Source organism: Hyla sarda, chromosome 9, assembly GCF_029499605.1.
Source record: "Hyla sarda isolate aHylSar1 chromosome 9, aHylSar1.hap1, whole genome shotgun sequence".
Classification (NCBI taxonomy): Eukaryota; Metazoa; Chordata; class Amphibia; order Anura; family Hylidae; genus Hyla; species Hyla sarda.
Genome location: NC_079197.1, coordinates 173,073,736 through 173,086,885, shown reverse-complemented (window position 1 = coordinate 173,086,885; position 13,150 = coordinate 173,073,736). Strand labels below are relative to the sequence as shown.

At 46.4% G+C, this 13,150-nt stretch overlaps 1 protein-coding gene across 2 annotated transcripts in view; it reads right to left on the bottom strand.

Moving 5' to 3' along the window:
- LOC130291832 (carbohydrate sulfotransferase 6-like) overlaps positions 1-8,530 on the bottom strand; it is a 48,764-nt gene extending 40,234 nt beyond the window's left edge. Inside the window, exon 1 of one of the 2 annotated variants that reach the window (XM_056541150.1) lies at positions 8,437-8,530. The gene's annotated coding sequence lies outside the window, so the exon portion shown is untranslated. Of the gene's footprint in view, positions 1-6,917; positions 6,936-8,436 lie in introns of those variants that run through there. The other variant, XM_056541151.1, reaches the window with a different exon arrangement.
- Positions 8,531-13,150: the final 4,620 nt, after the last annotated feature.

The following is a 13,150-nucleotide window of genomic DNA, read 5'->3' as shown; positions in this document are numbered from 1 at the left end:
CTGAGGACAAGCGGGGCTCTGTACACTGAGGACAAGCAGGGCTCTGTACACTGAGGACAAGCAGGGCTCTGTACACTGAGGACAAGCAGGGCTCTGTATACCGAGGACAAGCAGGGCTCTATACACCGAGGACAAGTGGGGCTCTGTACACTATGGACAAGCGGGGCTCTGTACACTGAGGACAAGCGGGGCTCTGTACACTGAGTAAAGCGGGGCTCTGTACACTGAGGACAAGCAGGGCTCTGTACACTTAGGACAAGCAGGGCTCTGTACACTGAGGACAAGCAGGGCTCTGTACACCAAGGACAAGCAGGGCTCTGTACACAGGGGACAAGCAGGGCTCTGTACACTGAGGACAAGCAGGGCTCTGTACACCGAGGACAAGCAGGGCTCTGTACACAGGGGGCAAGCAGGGCTCTGTACACCGAGGACAAGCAGGGCTCTGTACACTGAGGACAAGCGGGGCTCTGTACACTGAGGACAAGCAGGGCTCTGTACACTGAAGACAAGCAGGGCTCTGTACACTGAGGACAAGCAGGGTTCTGTAAACAGAGGACAAGCAGGGCTCTGTACACTGAGGACAAGCAGGGCTCTGTACACTGAGGACAAGCAGGGCTCTGTACACCGAGGACAAGCAGGGCTCTATACACCGAGGACAAGCAGGGCTCTGTAAACCGAGGACAAGCAGGGCTCTGTACACTGAGGACAAGCAGGGCTCTGTACACTGAGGACAAGCAGGGCTCTGTACACTGAGGACAAGCAGGGCTCTGTACACTGAGGACAAGCAGGGCTCTGTACACCGAGGACAAGCGGGGTTCTGTAAACCGAGGACAAGCAGGGCTCTGTACACTGAGGACAAGCAGGGCTCTGTACACTGAGGACAAGCAGGGCTCTGTACACTGAGGACAAGCAGGGCTCTGTACACTGAGGACAAGCAGGGCTCTGTACACTGAGGACAAGCAGGGCTCTGTACACTGAGGACAAGCAGGGCTCTCTACACTGAGGACAAGTGGGGCTCTGTACACTATGGACAAGCGGGGCTCTGTACACTGAGGACAAGCGGGGCTCTGTACACTGAGTAAAGCGGGGCTCTGTACACTGAGGACAAGCAGGGCTCTGTACACTTAGGACAAGCAGGGCTCTGTACACTGAGGACAAGCAGGGCTCTGTACACCGAGGACAAGCAGGGCTCTGTACACAGGGGACAAGCAGGGCTCTGTACACTGAGGACAAGCAGGGCTCTGTACACCGAGGACAAACAGGGCTCTGTACACAGGGGACAAGCAGGGCTCTGTACACCGAGGACAAGCGGGGCTCTGTACACTGAGGACAAGCGGGGCTCTGTACACTGAGGAAAAGCGGGGCTCTGTACACTGAGGACAAGCAGGGGCTCTGTACACTGAGGACAAGCGGGGTTCTGTAAACCGAGGACCAGCAGGGCTCTGTACACTGAGGACAAGCAGGGCTCTGTACGCTGAGGACAAGCAGGGCTTTGTACGCTGAGGACAAGCAGGGCTTTGTACACTGAGGACAAGTGGGGCTCTGTACACTATGGACAAGCGGGGCTCTGTACACTGAGGACAAGCGGGGCTCTGTACACTGAGTAAAGCGGGGCTCTGTACACTGAGTAAAGCGGGGCTCTGTACACTGAGGACAAGCGGGGCTCTGTACACTGAGGACAAGCGGGGCTCTGTACACTGAGGACAAGCAGGGGCTCTGTACACTGAGGACAAGCGGGGTTCTGTAAACCGAGGACCAGCAGGGCTCTGTACACTGAGGACAAGCAGGGCTCTGTACGCTGAGGACAAGCAGGGCTTTGTACGCTGAGGACAAGCAGGGCTCTGTACACTGAGGACAAGCGGGGCTCTGTACACTGAGTAAAGCGGGGCTCTGTACACTGAGGACAAGCGGGGCTCTGTACACTGAGGACAAGCAGGGCTCTGTACACTGAGGACAAGCAGGGCTCTGTACACCGAGGACAAGCGGGGCTCTGTACACTGAGTAAAGCGGGGCTCTGTACACTGAGGACAAGCGGGGCTCTGTACACTGAGGACAGGCGGGGCTCTGTACACTGAGGAAAAGCGGGGCTCTGTACACTGAGGACAAGCAGGGGCTCTGTACACTGAGGACAAGCGGGGTTCTGTAAACCGAGGACCAGCAGGGCTCTGTACACTGAGGACAAGCAGGGCTCTGTACGCTGAGGACAAGCAGGGCTTTGTACGCTGAGGACAAGCAGGGCTTTGTACGCTGAGGACAAGCAGGGCTCTGTACACTGAGGACAAGCAGGGCTCTGTACACTGAGGACAAGCAGGGCTCTGTACACTGAAGACAAGAAGGGCTCTGTACACTGAGGACAAGCGGGGCTCTGTACACTGAGGACAAGCAGGGCTCTGTACACTGAGGACAAGCAGGGCTCTGTACACTGAGGACAAGCAGGGCTCTGTACACTGAGGACAAGCAGGGCTCTGTACACTGAGGACAAGCAGGGCTCTGTACACTGAAGACAAGCAGGGCTCTGTACACAGAGGCTTATTCCCTTTTTTCCCACTATTTATTTTACCTTTTTAATGTCCTCATATGGGACACTTTATAGCAATCATTTGATGTGTAATAGTTTTTAGATCTATCCTTCTGGAAGAACGGAAAAGAAGACCCCTGAGGTGGTGGCATAGGTGGTCCGATGAGCCGTACAAAGCGCCCGTAATGCTTCAGATGCCATGATCAGTATTGATCACAACATCTGAAGGGGTCATGCCGGGCAGCAGCTGGCACTCTGCAAGAGAGTGCAGCTTCTGCGATCATTTTACGTAATAGACAGCCCACGTACATGCACGGGAGTGCCGTTTGGTAAGGGGGACAGTGATTGCAGTGCCTTGATCGCTCTTGATCGTGGCACTTAAGGACTTTCCAGGCATGCTGGGAGCTTTGCAACAGCCGACGGCACCCTAATTGGTAAACATTGTCTTAGAGACACATAAAAATTGTTGATTGGTCAAGGTCTGAGTGTTGAAGTTTGTCTTGGTCACGTGACACGCTCGCTCTTCTCCCGACACGTCACAAGCTTTTTAAGTGACAGTGCCCATTTAAAGATCTTCAGAAATTTAACACCAGGGCCCCCGTAACTTTTATATATGCTGGCAGTTTATGATGAGACGTTGCAAGGATCCACCCCCCTTTCTGGCACCATCTACAGGTCATCTAGCTGTACTGCAGAATTTGACATGTTCATTTTAAAGGATTTATGACACATTTGCGTCTCCTGACTTGTTCAGCTCCAGGTTTCTCTCTCAGTAGGAAATATTCATTTTGCTAAAGGGGAAATCCAGTCGTGTTGTATTCACCCGTCATATAATGATATTAATGATATCCTGGACCATCATCTATATATATATATATATATATATATATATATATATATATAAAACTCAATGTGTGTGTGTATGTGTATACATGTGTGTATGTGTGTATATGTGTGTATGTGTGTGTGTGTATGTATGTATGTATGTGTATATATGTGTGTATGTGTATGTATGTGTGTGAGTGTATGTGTGTATATGTGTGTGTGTATGTATGTATGTATGTGTGTGTGTATGTATGTATGTGTATATATGTGTGTATGTGTATGTATGTATATGTGTGTATGTGTATGTATGTATGATGTGTGTATATATGTATGTATGTTCCAGCATCACATCCAAACGGCCAAAGATATTAACATGAAGCTTGGTCACATGTTACTTATATGTCAACAACAAACATAGGATAGGTGATTTAACCCTTACTCAGCCCCATTTGCCAGGGGCGGGGTTTATGTTTAAAGTCCCATACAAGTCTATGGGAAATATATGTTACTGCATAACTTCCAAACGGCTGGAGAAATTTCGATAATACTTGGTCACATGTTACTTATTTGTCCACTTAAAATATAGGATAGTTAATTTAACCCTTAACTACCCCCATTTGTGAGTGTCATGGTTTTTGTTTAAAGTCCCATGCAAATCAATGGGAAATGTATGTTCCCACATAACTTCTGTACGGCTGGAGATATTTCAACCTGGCACACATATTACAGGTCGGGATAGGAGGTCGGGATACATGGACTGGATAGGAGGACAGGATAGGAGGACGGGATAGGAAGTCGGGATAGGAGGTCGAGATAGGAGTTCGAGATAGGAGGACGGGATAGGACGTCGGGATAGGAGGATGGGATAGGAGGTTGGGATAGATGGACTGGATAGGAGGACGGGATAGGAGGACGGGATAGAAGGTCGGGATTGGAGGTCGAGCTAGGAGGTCTAGATAGGAGGACGGGATAGGAGGACGGGATAGGAGGTCAAGATAGGAGGTCGAGATAGGAGAAAGAGATAGGAGAATGAGATAGGAGGTCGGGATAGGAGGTCGGGATAGGAGGTCGAGATAGGAGGTCGGGATAGGAGGTCGGGATAGGAGGTCGGGATATGAGGACGGGATATGAGGACGAGATGTGAGGATGGGATATGAGGTTGAGATATGAAGACGGGATAGGAGGTTAGGATAGGAGGTCGGGATATGGGGTTGGGATATGACAACAATATATGAGGATGGGATAGGAGGTCGGGATATGAGGTCTGGATAGGAGGTTTGGATAGGAGGTCGGGATATGGGGTTGGTATATGACAACAATATATGAGGATGGGATATGAAGTCAAAAGCTCCTTTGTTTATTTTCCTCCCCAACAAGGATTAGGAAGGAAAAACCGGGAACCGCCGGGTACTCAGCTAGTTTATTATAAAAGTGATGATGCTGAGCCCCACAGTGACCCCAGTGTCTTATAATAGGGGCCCTATGGGCTCCGTTGAGCTTCACCATGACAGGAAGACACCCCAGCAGAGGCCCCGCTCACATATGTGGATCGAGTATATTGTGTGATTTGCTGTTATGGAAAGTGCGGCATCTTGCTAAAGGGGTTCAGGTACTGTATAGGGAGCTGTCACTCACATTCACTAGCGTTGCCCTTTTATTGTGATGTCTAGATGTGTGGAACATTATGGTGCCAGCCGTAGCTCCCCCACTAGAGCGACAGCCAAAGCTTCTGTGCACCCTGCACCATCATAATGTGCAGTCTGCTAGTGACTACCATCTGGTCATTTCCTCAGCAGGTCAGATTATTGACACGGACTGAAAATCGTAGCAGACCAGGATTTTCAGTCTGTGTCAAAAATCTGACCTGCTGAGAAAAGGACCTGATCGTAGTCACTATTAGACTCCGATCGGGTCAACAGCCCCATAATAGTTAATAGCTCCGAATCTGTCAGTACCTCCACAGATACGATTTCAGGCGATTTGAGCTTCTGAAATCGTATCTATGCATCGGAAGGTGAAATCGTGGTGTGAATGCCGCCTTACTGGAGAGACTGGAGCTTTTGTGGCCTTCCAGATGCTGATCACCTGCACGGAGATCTCTGGTGGTTGCTGCCTCAGTAGCAGATGGTACGTGAATTGTAATGGCCGCCCCCTTATATAGTGGGGGCTGGACTAAAGCCCATTGGTCAAGCTGCGGGTTATAGGTTAAGCTGGTGCTCTCTGGGAGAACATGTGACAACAGATCATGTGACTGCATAACATGTGACAAACTCACACGTCCTTGAGACCTCCCACAGGTCCTTTGTACTACCTATACATAAGGAGACTGTCTAGGCATTAAAGTGATATACACAACATTCTGGAAACAACAGGGGGAGACTATGCAGAAGAGCCCCCAGGTCACTGAGGATCTCAACCTGACAGGGCCTAAGGGCAGTACAGGACCATGTCCTGTACTGGGACATTACAAATGTCAGCCACAATGTCCCCATAACAGTGCCAGCCACAATGTCCCCATAACAGTGCCAGATAGTGTTCCAATAACAGCGCCAGCCACAACATCCCGATTAGAGTGCCAGCTTATGTTCCATAAGAGTGTCTGTCCCAATGTCCCCATAAGGCCGCATTCATACATCAGAAATTCTGCATGAAAGTTCTGCATGAATTTATATCCAATTCACTTCAATGGGATTCCGCTGTCCCATTAACAGCTTAAGGACTCAGGGCGTACCTGTACGTCCTGAGTCCCGTTACCGGGGTTTAAAGCATTCTCACAAGCGGAGAACACTTCAAACCTCGTGGGTCCCGACTGCTATCAGCAACCAGGACCCAGGGTTAATGCAGGGCACCGGAACTAACCCTTTAGACTCCGCAATCGCGTCTAAAGTGAAAGTAAGACTATTCCGGCAGCTCAGCGGAACTGATCGGGACCAGAATGGTGATGTCCGATCTGCTTACTGAACAACAGGAGGGTCCTCATCTGCCTCCTCCTCGTCTGATCACTGATCTACTGCTCCAAGCATGAGCAGAGCGCCGATAACACTGATCAATTGTATGCTATGGTATAGCAGTGATCAGTGTATGCAAGCAAAAGATTTCATGGTATATCCCCCCCTAAAAAAATAAGAAAATAAGTGTGAATAAGCCCCCCTCCAATAAAAGTTTGAATCACCCCCTTTTCTTATTTTTTAAATAAAATAATGTAATAAAAAAAAAATCATGTGGTACCGCCGCGTGCGTAAATGTCCAAACTATTAAAATATAAGGTTAGCTAAACTGCACGGTCGATGGCGTACACGTAAAAAAAATATGAAAGTCCAAAATTGTGCATTTATGGTCACTTCATATACCATAAAAATATTAATAAAAATCGATCAAAAAACGTCCCATCAAAACAGCAAAAATGGTACTGATAAAAACTACAGACCACGGCGCAAAAAATAAGCCCTCATACAGCCCGTACGCGGAAACATAAAAAAGTAATAGGGGTGAGAAGATGACAATTTTAAACATACTAATTTTGGTGCTTGTAGTTATAATTTTTTTTAAAGTAGTAAAATAAAATAAAACCTACATAAATCCTTGTATCCTTGTAACCATATGGACCTACAGAATGAAGATAAGGTGTCATTTTTACCAATAAGTGCTCTGCGTAGAAACGGAAGCCCTAAAAATATCAAAATTGCAGTTTTTTTTTCATTTCACCCCAGAAATATATATATATTTTTTTGTTTCTCCACAGATTTTTATAAAATAAGTGATGTCATTACAAAGTACAATTGGTGATGCAAAAAACAAGCCCTTATATGCGTCTGTAGGTGCAAAATTGAACGCGTTATGATTTTTAGAAGGTGATGAGGTAAAAACTAAAGTGCAAAAACGAAAATAGTTTTGATTCCTTCAAGGGGTACTCCACTGCTCAGCATTTGGAACAAACTGTTCCGAACGCTGGAGTCGGGAGCTTGTGACGTCATAGCCACGCCCCATCATGATGTCACGCCCCGCCCCCTCAATGCAAGTCTATGGGAGGGGGCGTGACGGCTGTCACGCCCCCTCCCATAGACTTGCATTGAGGGGTCGGGGCGTGACATGATGGGTGGGGCTATGACGTCACGAGATCCCGGCGCCGGCTCCAGCGTTCGGAAAAGTTTGTCCCAAACGCTAAGCAGTGGAGTACCCCTTTAGGATCTATTCACACGTACAATATTCTGCGCAGATTTGATTTCAAGTCATTCAGTTTACATTGAAATTTGCAGCATAAAATACTGTACGCGTGATCAGACTCTTAAGGTGAAAACGGGCTGAGTCCTTAAAGGGGTACTCCGCCCCTAGACATCTTATCCCCTATCCAAAGGATAGGGGATAAGATGTCAGATCGCCGCGCTCCCGCTGTTGGGGACCCCCGGGAATCACAGCTGCGGCACCCCGCTATCATTACTGCACAGAGCGAGTTCGCTCTGCATGTAATGACGGGCGATACAGGGGACGGAGCAGCGTGACATCATGGCTCCGCCCCTCGTGACATCACGGCCCGCCCCCTTCAATACAAGTCTATGGGCGGGAGTGCGGCGATCTGACATCTTATCCCCTATCATTTGGATAGGGGATAAGATGTCTAGGGGCGGAATACCATTTAAGAGGTAAACACAGCCGAATTTCTGCTCCAGAATTTCCGCCGTAGGAATTCCAGTGAAGTGAACTAGCTATAAATTTACGCTGAATTTCCTTGCAGAAATTCTGCCGTGTAAAAGTGGCCTTACAGTGCCAGCTTATGTCCCCATAACAGAGCCAGCCACAATGAGGGAGATTTATCAAAACCTGTCCAGACGAAAAGTTGCCCAGTTGCCCATAGCAACCAATCAGATCACTTCTTTAATTTTGCAGAGGCCTTTTCAAAAATGAAAGCAGCGATCTGATTGGTTGCTGTGGGCAACTTAGCAACTTTTTCTTTGGACAGGTTTATATAAATCTCTCCCAATGTCCCCATAACAGTGCCAGCCACAATGTGACAACTATAAAGCTTTGCAGAGTGCCCCCATAACACTCATAACTACAGTGTCCTGTGGTGTCCCGGTACTGTACGTGTACTGTACCTTGTGTAAGAAGTCCCCATAGTCAGAGTTCCTCCGTACTGATAGGATTGCTCTTAGTGGGATAACCCCTAGTCCTTCTTTAATTTTATGTATATATTTTATATATTGTATCGTGTAAATGTTGCTTCCAGGACCTTAGGTCACATGATTAATAATTATGTTGTTCTGCTAAGGTTAAGGACCTTCCAGGTCATGTGCTCATGTCATGTGATGTACCACAATGCTTTGTATTAGGACTGACATGTCTGGGGGACCGATAAGCTTGAAGCCTGCCCCTTTAGATATAAGGGCGCTGTTATCCAATCCTCGCTCTCTTGTCCGGCTCTTTCCCTTGGGATATGACAGCGAGCGGAGCTCTGTACTTACCTACAAGACGAATTAGGCCTGAAGCCTACCAATCCAGAGCCTTACTAAACCGCGAGTCTACTCAATCCAAATTCCGTTAATCCTACGTGACTGCTGGACCAAAACAATACCCCTAAATCCAGTGGAACAGCGTAAAGCAAATCCTCCAAACGTATTCCCTACAAGGTCCCAACCAAACCTGTGAGGAGCCTAAAGTCCGGTCCTCTATAAAGACTGTTACTACGTTTCACCTGCATAAAGTCTGCAGTAAAGTTATCTTCAGTTTACTAAAATTCCGGTTGTGGACAATCCTTTATTCCTCCCTATCGTTCCTGGGATGGGTGGCGGTAGGATACATATACAGAGAGGAACCCACACCCTGGCGTCACGACAGTTAAATGGGCACTGTCATGAAAACAAAAAATGGATATGTTGTAGTACTACAACATATCTCTAATATAGTTTAATCAAAAAAAGTGATTTTAAAACACTTTAAAATCCCTTTTAAATTCGGCCACTTTTAAATTCGTCCTCCTAGTGCCGAATGCATTCAGCCGTGACGTCACTAATGAATTCCGACTCGTTGAAGCCTGGCAATAAGTCGAAATTCACTCACTGCTGTGCTCGCTCCCGCCTGTCAATCAGACAGGCGGGAGCGAGCGCTTTGAAGGATGAGGACGCGCGCAGGCTCGGGGACAAGGTAAAGTATTGTGTTCACTGCATTATGTATACATGTATTATGTATATGTTCAAGTATTATGTATACAGTTCACCTATACAATATGCCTCCAGTTTCCCCACTACAACTCCCAGCATGCCCTGGGAGTTGTAGTGGGGAAACAGCTGGAGGGACACTGAATAGGTGAACTGAGGGGGAGTGGGTTGAGCGGAGCGGCGGGGCCAGGGGGTTGCGGGCTGCGCGGCGGGGAGCGGTATGTGCTCCGGTGTTCACCTATACAGGGTGCCTCAAGTTGTTTCCCCACTACAACTCCCAGCATGCCCTGACAGCCAATAGATGTCAGGGCAAGCTGGGAGTTGCAGTGGGGAAACAGCTGGAGGCACCCTGTGTAGATGAACTACGGGCGGAAGTGTCGGCCCCAGCAGGCATCAGTGACATCACGCCTGCTGGGGAAGTCTGCCTGGTAGTGAGCACACTACCAGGCAGACAAAAAAGCATTTTTAATATGTAAAAAAAAAAATTAAAGGCAGGGAGGGGGTTAGGGAAAGATGGGTAATAGGCAGGGACAGAAAAAGAAAAAAAAGTGATGGTGGGAGATACCCTTTAAGGGTTAATGCTACACCCTTTCATCACTGCACAGCTACACCCTACCTACCCTACACCCCCAAGCTACCACAGTCCTATAACGCTCTTCTGTATTGACCTACTGGTGACATATTTCCAGTTATTACTTTCCTTTTCTGACCGTTCTCTCGCTGATCCTGCGGCAGCCATTACAGATCCTGATACACCATGAACCTGTCACGTAATGTCACACAGGACGGTGATCCCCTGATATCTCTGTGCCTCCCCACCCTGCAATAGAGAGAGAGGCAGACTATATCTACCGTACAGTATATTACTACAACCAAATATCAACACCACAATTTAGATTTTTGACTTCAGTTTTCTTCCTCTTCCTTTCACACTATAAAGATTCATCCTTAATGAACGTCCGTCATAAAAATCGTGAATATCAGCCGTTAAACGGCCAATAGAAAATCCCTAAGGCTAAGTTTCTAATTGTTTTTTTTTTTTTTTTTTGTGAAAACGCCAAGAAAAATGGCAATTCTGCCGCATGGCGTTTTTTTTTGGCCTAAAAAACTCTGCGGCCAGATGTTAGCTGTAAATCAATGAGAAATCTCAAAATTTTTATTCCACTTGCCATTTTTCACTTTGGTGTTTTTTTAATCCTTTTGCCATTTTTTCACTCTTTTTTGGCGTTTTTCAGCTCCTTGGGAATCGCAGCATGTTGAGCCACTGGCAATTTTTTTATCAAAATCGTGGCGTTTTTCTCCCATAGTAGTCTATGAAAGTGAAAAAACGCCAAAAAAACGATATGTGGGTTTTAACTTTGGCGTTTTTGCAGGCGGTTTTCATTCTATTCTGGAGTTTATCGATCCAAAAAAGTGATGGAGATACCTTTTTTAATAAAATTTCGTAGTGTACCATTAAAAAAAAAAAAAAGATACAGTAGTGAAGAAAAAAATTGTATCAAACAAAATTTATCTTTTTTATAACAAAAGTTTTATAAATTTTTAAACGGTGATCAATTTATGTGGGCGGGCGGGGACCTAAAAATGTAGCTGACAATAATAAAAATGTAGTGTTTTTCACTTTTATTTCTTTATTTTTTAATTTTTTTTAGGTAGTACTACTCCCATCACTGAACACACTGTTCCATGATGGGAGTAGTAGTACCTTTACTAATTGACAGATCGCCCGTTGCGATCCTCCTGTATAATGTATAGATGCGGCGGCCGCTCTTCTATGGTCCCCTGCACTGACGTATATATACACCTATTCATATTTCCCGCAGAGCTGTGATTGGCCAGATGGTTCCAGCCAATCACAACTCTCTGTGAGAAATAGGAATATGTGTATATATACGTCAGTGCAGGGGACCATAGGAGAGCGGCCGCATCTATACATTATACAGGAGGATCGCAACGGGTGTCAGTAGTGACATCCACTGTGATCTTTCCTTAACTGCAAGTACTACTACTCCCAACATGGAGCACACTCTGCTCCATGCTGGGAGCTGTAGTACCTGCATCAATAGACAGATCACAAGGGGTGTCAGGAGTTACACTTGCTGTGATCTGTCTACTAATGTAGGTACTACAGCTCCCAGCATGGAGCAGAGTGTGCTCCATGTTGGGAGTAGTAGTACCTGCAGGTAAGAACAGATCACAGCGGGTATCACTACTGACACCCGATGTGATCGTCCTATCTATAGCAGAGATGTGGAGCGGCTTTCTTCTGCGCTCACATCTCTGCTCTGTACTACGGCCACTCACTCAATCATATTTCCCTCAGAGCTGTGATTGGCTGCAACCATCCGGCCAATCCCCACTCTGGGTGGGAAATATGAGTGAGTGATGTTCTATTCACATCACTGGCCGGAGTATAGTGCAGAGATGTGAGCGCTGTATACAGCCACATCTCTGCTATATTATGGTCGATCGCATCGGGTGTCAGACTGACACCCGGGGCGATATGTCTATTAGTACAAGTACTACTACTCCCTTCATACAGTCTGTTCCATGCTGGGAGTAGTAGTACTACCTAAAAAAAAATAGAAAATAGAGAGAAAAAAGTTAAACACACACCTTATTAAAAAATAATAAAAATTTAGTTATAAAATACATAAATTTCGTTAAATAAATTTTTTTCCATCACTACTGCATCCTTTTTTTTTTGGCACCAAAAAAACTGCCAAGGTGCAATTTCCACACTAATAGCCGTTTTAACCCATTATTAATAACGGACGTTATTTTGTGACGGGCGATAGTAACGGGAGAAATGGTGCATGCACTACTTCTTCCGTTCATTCGCCCGTCACAAAATAACGGCCGATATTAATAACGGGCGATAACGGGTTGAAATGGTTAAAACATTTAACGGCCAATTTTCATGATGGACGTTCATTACAGATGATTTTTTATAGTGTGAAAGAGGCCTAAGACCCATAGGGGGAGATGTATGAAACCTTGTGCAGAGGAGCCATTGCCCAGAGCAACCAGACTCCAGATCTCTGAGGCCTTTTTAAAAATAGAATCTGATCAACTGCTACGGGCAACAGCTTCTCTGCACAAGGTTTGATAAATGTCCCCACAATGGGAGGATTTTTCAGTAGTGGGGGGGGGGGGCAGTTAGCCTTCCTCATGTTGTTCACCTATTACCCTTATTAATGTGTCTCACGTTAGTCAGAATTTGGGCACATCCCAAATTGTGGCACCTTGTACCCACATATCTCACATCCTTAACTCACATCTTTACTTCACAGACTTATTTCACTTCCTTACCTCACAACTTTATGTCACATCATTACCTCATATCTTTAGCTCACATCATTACCTCACAGCCTTACCCTACATCATTACCTCACCTCCTTACCCCACATGTTTACCTCACATCCTTATTTCACATCTTTACCTCACATCCTTATTTTACATCTTTACCTCACATCATTACCTCACAGCCTTACCCTACATCATTACATCACCTGCTTACCCCACATCTTTACCTCACATCTTTACCTCACATCATTACCTCACAACTTTATCTCACATCATTAACTCATATCTTTAGCTCACATCATTACCTCACAGCCTTACCCTACATCATTACCTCACCTCCTTACCCCAC